Source organism: Mobula birostris, chromosome 10 (assembly GCF_030028105.1).
Source record: "Mobula birostris isolate sMobBir1 chromosome 10, sMobBir1.hap1, whole genome shotgun sequence".
Classification (NCBI taxonomy): Eukaryota; Metazoa; Chordata; class Chondrichthyes; order Myliobatiformes; family Myliobatidae; genus Mobula; species Mobula birostris.
The window spans coordinates 67,565,601-67,574,448 of NC_092379.1; positions in this window are offsets into that span (position 1 = coordinate 67,565,601).

Here is an 8,848-nt window from a genome sequence, read left to right on the forward strand (position 1 = left end):
AAGCAAGTAGTACGGTAACAGGACCTGTCTGCCTTTCACTACACTAGGGACAGTAGAACTTCAACAGGTAGTGACACTTCCCCACGCAGCCTGATCCAGCCACACGTAATGGTGTCACCAAGATAAGGGTGGCCTTGGGTGCAAATTGCTTCCATTGTCCATGGACATTGTGACCTGTCTTGGATCACAATGAACTGGAAGCCACCATGGGTGATTTCCATCCAGACGAGCAGGACTGGCCACGCCTGCATCAAGTACAGCAGCCCCAAGAGCACCTCCCACCAGATGCCCAAGTTCTTCCCAGTCATTGAGAGGAAGTGTCATTCCCACAGTCCCAATCTCAGTTTTACCTTCCCAATTTACTCCAGTCAATTCTTGCTACATGTGTTGGCATCTCCGAGACAGACACTAACACCCCCAAGCAGTCACACCTGAAAATAAAAGGGATATTGGATTGGCCAGGCCAGTTACTGAAACACATGGCCTCATTCTTCACTCAATAAATTCTGACTCCTGATGCTAACTCAAGCTAGTTGCAGACGCTGATCGATCTGTGAGCTGACTGTGGATCCCTCATCGCTCTTCCCCCTTCTGCTCGTTGTTGTGAGAAATGTGCCCTTCCTTGTGGATTCTGATAAGCTGCCAGCCAGAAGCATACCGTTTTCTCTCCCAGCAGGACCAGTCCCACAGAGCGTGTACAACCCAGCTGGTAAGCCGTTACTTCAGAGAGTTTTATTTGAATCAACGGAACAGATGGAGCCAGTTTAGTCTCTAGTGTCAGTTGTTGATCCAGACTCTTTTGCTTCCTGTCATCAAAGACCTTGTTAATGGAGGACTGGTAGTTTTTGGAAGGCTATGTTGTTTGCTGACTTTCTGTCATGCAGAATGACATAGAAGAATCTATCATAGATGCTTGTTACATGCATCTATGAGGATGTCACTGAGTTTTCCTCTTCTCTAAGGCTGTGGATCACAGGGCTTACCCTGTGGGCATTTTGGAAGAAGAAGCATGAGCACATCTCATCCTTCACCAGAGAGTCGACCCTGAATCTGAAGATGATCTTGGAAGATTCCGGGGCAAAGACCTGAGCCTGATGTCTCTTCATTTTTCAGACATCCTCCCCCTTTGACTGCAGAAGAGGAAGTTACTGTAAGTCAATCTGTAGTTGACGCTATCTTGCTTTGTGAACTTCTTTCTGGATGAAGAACTTGTTGATGTTCTCTTCGGTTTCTTCCCACCATTGAACAAGGGAGTCAAAGAGGGGTTTCACACTTCCCCAACCTGCATAATCCTTCTTTATTTCCTCTAAGTTGCTGATTCCACAGAACTTTATGTCCCGTGTCCATGCCCCTCTGCCTGTCCTTGGTAGGTCTGAACATGACTGGGTTTAGCATGAAGAGAAGTCGATCTGGGGCCAGTGTGAGTTGTCCAATCTCAGCCAGGTTGGTTATGACAGTGTTCTTCCTGTAAGAATGCCAATTGAACCATTTCCATCAGCCTAAAGGTGCTATCCAGTCTGCTGTTGCCACTGTCAAATCACTGAGAAACATTGATGAAACAGCTGGTCAGTGGCCAGAATAACTAGTCGGGATGTCACTGGCAGTGGTGGAAGCTGCTGGAGGAAACAGATCATCACTTCACAAAGTGCATTATTAACTGGAGAGGACAGGCTACAAGGAGATGCCCACCAACAACTTCTTTGACTTTGATGATTAAGAAGTTGCCGCACCACAGCAGAATTCCCAGGCTGAAAGTGTGACAATGGTGACTGTAGTGGGCCATAACTTCAATGACAATGAGTTGAAATACAGGAACGAGATGAAGAGGTTAATGACCTCACAACAATGTTAACAAACAAAAGATTTGGGCATTGAATTCAGGAAGGGGCACAATCACAAGAAAGCTCGCCAATGGCCCTACTTCCTCAGGAGGTCAAAGAAATTTGGCATCTCCTTATCGACCCTCATCAATTGTTATTGATACACCATAGAAAACATTCTATCTGGATACATAATGGGTTGATGTGGCAAATCATCTGCATCTGACCACAAGAAACTGTAAAGATTTGTGGACACAGCTCAGCACATCTCAGAATCCAAACAACTGTGCAAACTCTGATGGTGGGTGGATAATGACACCATTAGCATCCACCCTCAGCTTGGCCTTCACCTGCCGCTTGCTGTTCCAGAACCTAAACATGGCTTTCATCCTCAACGTGAAGAGACAGAAAGGTGAGGACATCGACAGCCACATGTGGGTTCAACACGGACACCATGATGTCACTGGACGGACATTTTAGGCCAGGGATGGGCAACCTCTGGCACATTGGATGATTAGAAGTGGCGCATTGCACCCCAGTGATAATAATAAAAAATTAAGCCTACTCATGCCAGCAGATTGTAAGTATTAACCAAAAACTGATTTGTAGAAAAAAAAACCTATAACAGGAATTCAAGTAGCTTAGAGCTAGAAATGGGTTTTACTGAGAATAAATCTAAAACTTAGCAATTATCTTTAGCGATTTTATTATTTCGTGCACATCTTTTGGCGAATGTTATCGTCTTTCACATTCATCTGTTTTCAATTAAAAAAAATGTTCAATGAGTCAAACTAGGAAAGAAGGAATTTTGTTCTGCAGTCGTTCAATACACATTTGATACTTGTCTGATCCCGAGGTGCCAGGCGTCTGCACCAGCGGTGGGTCGCAGATTTTTGCCAGTCAGTTTACAATTGACACGCGTGTGCTACGGAGTTGTGCTTTGTTCGTCCTTTGTCAACATTTGAAGTTTTGTACTTTTTCAAAAATTAAGCCTTGTTTTTACATTCAGTTACCCACTACAGTGCAAAAGAAAATGAACAAAAGAAAAGCAAAAAGTGATAGTAAGCATGAATTCAATGAACAGTGGGAAAATGAGTTCTTATTTATAGCGAGTCTGTCAGGAAAACCGTTATGTATTGTTTGTGAAAACACTTACTCACATAATAGAAGACATGATCTTAATAGAAACACTATAAAACACAACATCAGGCTGAAATAGAAGGAAAACTGAAGCTAGAGCTTGGGTCTGAGTTACGGAAAGGATATGTGATTAAGGAAAAGGAAGAAATCAAAAGAAGACAAAATATATTTGTTAAAAGTCTCATTAAGGTAAGTAATTTTTATTTTGTTTTATAATAAATCAATATATCATGTAAAAATGCTAAATATGTCTATGTTAACATATTTTTACAAGAACTGAATGGGGGTACAAGAGTTGAATGGCGCATCTGAACTCGTGTGTGAAAAAATTGACGCATGGAATGTAAAAGGTTAGCCACCCCTGCTTTAGGCCAAAACCATTCATCTGGACTGAGAGACGGGGAGGGGATGTCCAGTTATAACTGAGCAGGGGGAAGGGCAGCCAGAGCCAGCAGTGACTGTGCACGTGGTGATAGGCCAGTGCGTAAAGGTAGGTTGGAGGCAGGATGTGTGATAATGAACTAAAACTGTAGAAGATAATCAAGTGTGTAAGGTGAATAGTGAAAGACTGTAGGAAGACGATCAGAAAACACAAACACAGAGGGTGGGTGGGAAGAAGTAGCAGGTATGGTATGGATATACAAGGTGGAATGAGTGGAAGAATTAGGAAGGGGGAGATAGGGAAATGACAGGAGGGTTTGTGTAGAAGAAGAAGTGGATGAAGAGAAGGTAATATGAAGTGAGAGGATCCAATATTAATGCCATTGGGTTGAAAGGTACCCACACATAATATGTGGTGCTATACTTCATGTTTGTGCTCAATCTCACTCTGAAAGGTCAGTGAGAAAGAGGTTAGTAAAATTGAAATGACTGGCAACCGGGAGCCCTGGATTGCCATCACAGACAGCCTGCAGCTGTTTAGCAAACAGGTCAGTTTGTCTGCAGTTGAACCCACAGATATAAAGTAGACCATATCAGGAGAAAGGGATACAGTAGACCAGGTTGGAGGAGGAACAGGTGCAGGACTATTTAGTTCCCTGAATGGTGGTAAGGAAAGAGGTTTGGCAACATTACACCTTTGACAGTCTCTCCCTGGCGGCATCAGGGGAGGTGGGGAGTGCTGAATGAACCAGAAATGACCAAGTGAGTCATCCCCTGAGAGGGTAGGGAGGAAAATATGTGTCTGGGATGAAGGTATAAATGGTGGAAAATGATTTGTCAGATGTGGAGACTGACAACACTAATTAGCTAGGTAATTGAGAAGGAAGTGGACAGCAATGGGTTGAACAAAGGGTTAAATAACATAGCTATAACATACAGAAACTGCTAGAGAAACTCAGCATGTCAGGCAGCATCTATGGAGGGGAATAAAGTTGGTAATTCCGGATGAAACCCTTCACATGGACATGAAATAAAGATGTAACCACTAATTAGGCCGTTCAGCTCCTTGTGTCGGTTTGACATGTTGTTAATGTTGTAAAATGTAAGTAATGTTCTACAGTCTGGTTTTCCGGGACGAGTCCAACATGCCAGTGTGTACAAATGAATGTAAAGAAGATGATGGACCAAAATGCCTAGAACTGATCCAAACTGAGTGAATGAACAAGTTATCTAAAGTTGGAGAAATTTACATTGAGCCCAGAAGGCTGCAATATGTACAGATGAAAGATGTTTTGTTCATTGTGTTTGCAGCGGGCCTCATGGTAACAGTACAGGACGATACAGACAAAAAAGATGGGAATGAGATTGTGAAGTGCAGGCAACTGACACCCCGGGGACACTTGTGAACTGAATGCATATACTCTGTAACCCAGTCACCCCATCTGTGTTTGGTGTCTCCAGTGTAGAATAGAACAAATCACATTGTGAATATCAAATACAGTACACTCAATTGGAAGAAGTGTAAATATTTTGCTGTTTCAACTGGAAGGAATATTTGGGACCCTGGAGATTGTGGGGGTGGAGGGAAGGAGGGAAGAGGTAAAAGGACAGGTGTTGTATCACCTGTAGTTACAGGAGAAAGTGCCATATGAGGGGAGATCAGGAGGCAGCAACTTAAGAACAGATCAGGGAGTCACAAAGGGAGTGACCTCTTCTAAATGTTGAAAGGTGAAGGAAGGAGAATATCGGTCTGGTTATGAAATGTTGTTGGAGCTGGTGGAAATTCTGAAGGATGATCTACTGAATGGTGGGGTACAAGGTGAGAGGGAAAAGCCATTGCTGTACACGAGCACTTCATGGCCTTTCAGTTGCATCTCTAACTGGGTCAGATGTCTGTTTAATCCCATAGATTTAGAAGAAGCTATGCTTAATCTGGTTAAATTGAATCCGTGCAAAGCATCCAATGTTGAAAGCAATACTTGCTGGTCAGCACACTGAGTGTACCCAATGGAACTATTTAGATGCATGGACGTTATCTAATCATGAAACATTTCATGGGAATTCTGAGCCATCTTCAGTTCTGTCTGCTCGGAAATGTGGCCTTGTCTATTTGACAGGCTTTGGAATCAACTGATGTGACTAAAAGATTCAGCTAAGATAATGCAGTTGGCAAAATTGCAAACGTTATCAGCTCAAGATAATTTAGGAGCAAAATTGTTTTCAATGCTCAGTGGTTTCCTGAGACAACTATGTTCCAATATACAAGGCAAGGAAAAAAGTCAATGATTGTGGTTTGTGTCTGAGAAATTGCCAGACTTGACTGAGAGCTGAAAACACAAGATGTTGAAGGAGATCATTTCAACCAGAAATTCCTGAACTGTCTGAGCTGCTTGAGTTCACAAAATTATTCACACTGTCAGTGTACAGAGTTATTAGAACAGCTGTGTGTAGAATTGGGGCTGAACAGGAAGAACAGGTCCCGCTTAGCAAGACAGGCAGAAATTAGTCTAGTACTGTTATTGTGATGGTAGTTAACCCCACTAAGTGAAGGGTCCTGCTTATGGCAAACATGGTCTGTCATTGGTGGAATTGGCTGTTTTGTCAAAGTTGTACAACAGAGCCAAAATATCAAAATTCAATAAAGCGTGAGGTGATGTTGAGGCTGGTGCAGAAGTCAGAAACCTTTTGGTATGTGGTTTTTGTTTGCCAAATCCCCATTGGAAGATGATTATGGGTGTTAGGGTAACACACAAAAAGGTGGAGAGATGAGTGGGTCAGGCAGCACCTATGGAGAGCAATAGGCAATTTGGACATTAAATATCGTGAGTCTTCATCTGGACCACTTTGTGACTCCACTGTGAAATCTTTTCAAGGTATGCCTACTTTGAAGAAGTTTTTCTCTCAGTCCCGAAGCATGTTCACCCAAACAGTTTGCTGTTCATTTTGCTCCATAGATGCAGCCAGACCTATGCCTTCCTCCAGCTTCTTGTGAGATGTTTGGATTCCAGGATCTGCGGTTTCTGTGTCTCAGTTATTAATATGGGCCACTTTCTGGTTATGTTCTAAATATTAGTTCACACCTGTTATCTGCAAGACATAAAGGGCATCACAATGGTCTTCTGCAACTGTGGCTGAGTAGCTGCTCTCAGAATCCTCACTGTGGATCCTCCTGTCCAACAAGGAATGTGTTGTCTTCATATGACAAATCCAAAAAAAGAGTCGGGAACAACATCAAGATTTCCTCTACCAACCTTCCCAAAACCTCCTTCAGCTGAGAGAGACAATGAAGAATCATTCCCAAATTTGACCGCAAAAAAAATTAACACTAGATCCATATCCACTCCATAATGGTAATCAGAGCACATTGCTAATTGGTGGGTGCACAGCATACTCAGTACAATCTAACCTTCTTCAATGAAATGCAGAGTCTCACCTTCAGTGAACTCCCCTCTTGACTGGAGCATGGAAAACTGTTCAAACTACATCAGAATCAAATTTATTATTACTGACTTAGATGACAAGAATTATGTTGTTTTGTAGCAGCAGTACAGTGCATAGGCACAAGATAACTACAAATTACAAATAAAAATAGGCAAAAGGTGAATTAAAATAGAGCATTCATAAGATCACAGACCATTCAGAAATCTGCTGGTGAAGGTCAGGGGGTGAGAAGATGTTTCTGAATCATTGAGTGCAGATCTTCCAGTTCCTGTACTACTTTCTCCCTGAAGGTAGAAACCAAAAGATGTTCTAGTCAGTGAAGGTCCTTAGTAATGGATGCTGCCTTCTTGGGGCACCTCCACTCCAGAAACAAGTCTCTCCAAATCAGCCCCGTGGCTACACTATGTACACATTCAGAGGATGTGTCCATCATGGTTGACAGGCTGAAAAGTATGAAGTACATTATATAAGTGACATAAACGTGCGTAAGGCTGTTCTCCTTGCTACCAACTCCCCCTGCCACACAGCACCACCTACTGGCAATCAAGAGCCATTGCAGAAAATCACTGCATTTGAGGAGTTGGTGAATTAACATGAATGTAAAATTACAGAACTTTAGCCCAAGCTTTGAATGATGGAGGAAAAAAAGGCTTTTTAAAGACCATGGCTCCAAGCACAGAACCAAGCTTAAAGCCAACAAAGGAAAATACTTCCCTGTTCTTCTCTGTTCTTTCGAGTCACAGTAAAGTTACTGCATGCACCTTGGAAACACTCGAAAAATTCAACCCACACTGCCTCTGCAAAATACTCCAAGATGATCAATAAAGTGCTTGAGAAATTATTCAGTCTAGATCACCTCCACTTCAACTTCAAAGGTTCTTCAATTCAAGAGAAATGGTGCAGCTGTGGGCCATGAAGAAGGCCACCAAAGGATACAGCAGAATACTGATCAAAGTTCAAAGTAAATTTATTATCAAAGTACACATACGTCACCATATACAACCCTGGGATTCATTTTCTTCCAGGCGTACACAGTAAATCCACGAAACACAATGGAATCAATGAAAGACTGCACCCAACAGGACAGACAAACAACCAATGTGCAAAAGACAACAAGCTGAAAGTACAAAAGAGAAATAATAATTAACAACAATAAACACCAGTAGAATAGTCCGAACATTCCTAGCAATTGAAAACTGAGTGTGATTGGCTGTGCTGCACCTTAGGATTTACAACTTGAGCCGAAAAAATATAAAAAATAATAATAAATAAATAGGCAATGAATATCAAGAACATGAGATAAACAGTCCTTCATAGGTTATAGGAACAGTTCAGTAATGGGGTGAGTGAAGTTTGAATGAAGTTATCCCTCAGGTTCAAGAGCCTGGGTGGTTGATGGCGAATGGCTGTTCCTGAACCTGGGGTAAGGGTCCTAAAGCTCCTGTACCTTTTTCTGATGGCAGGAGCAAGAGGAGAGTATGGCCTGGGTGGTTGAGGTCCTTCATGTTGGACACTGCTTTCCTGCGACAGCTCTCCTTGTAGGTGTGCTCAATGGTGGGAAGGGCTTTACACTTGATGGACTGGGCTATATCCATTACTTTTTTTTAGGATTTTCCATTCAAAGGCATTTGGTTTCCATACCAGGCTATGTGGCAAACAATCAATATTCCCTCCACCACACATCTATAGAAGTTTCTCAAAGTTTTAGATGACATGCTAATCTTCGCAAATTTCTAGGGAAGTAAAGGTGCTGCCATGCTTTCTTCATAATTGCACTTATATGCTGCAGCCAGGACAGATCTCTAAAATGTTTACATCGAGAAACTTAAAGTCGCTGGCCCTCGCCAGCTCTGATGCAATGTTTTGCCGAACCAGCTAAAAAGTAAATCAAAAAACCCCAAAGCGAATCCTTCCCACCTGCACATTGTCCATATCCCTTCAATTTCCTCATATTCAAGTGCCTATCTAAACACCTCCTAAAAACCTCCATGAATTTGCCTCTACCACTATACCAGGCAGCCCATTCCAGACATCCACCACTCTCTGAGAAAAAACATTATCCCTCA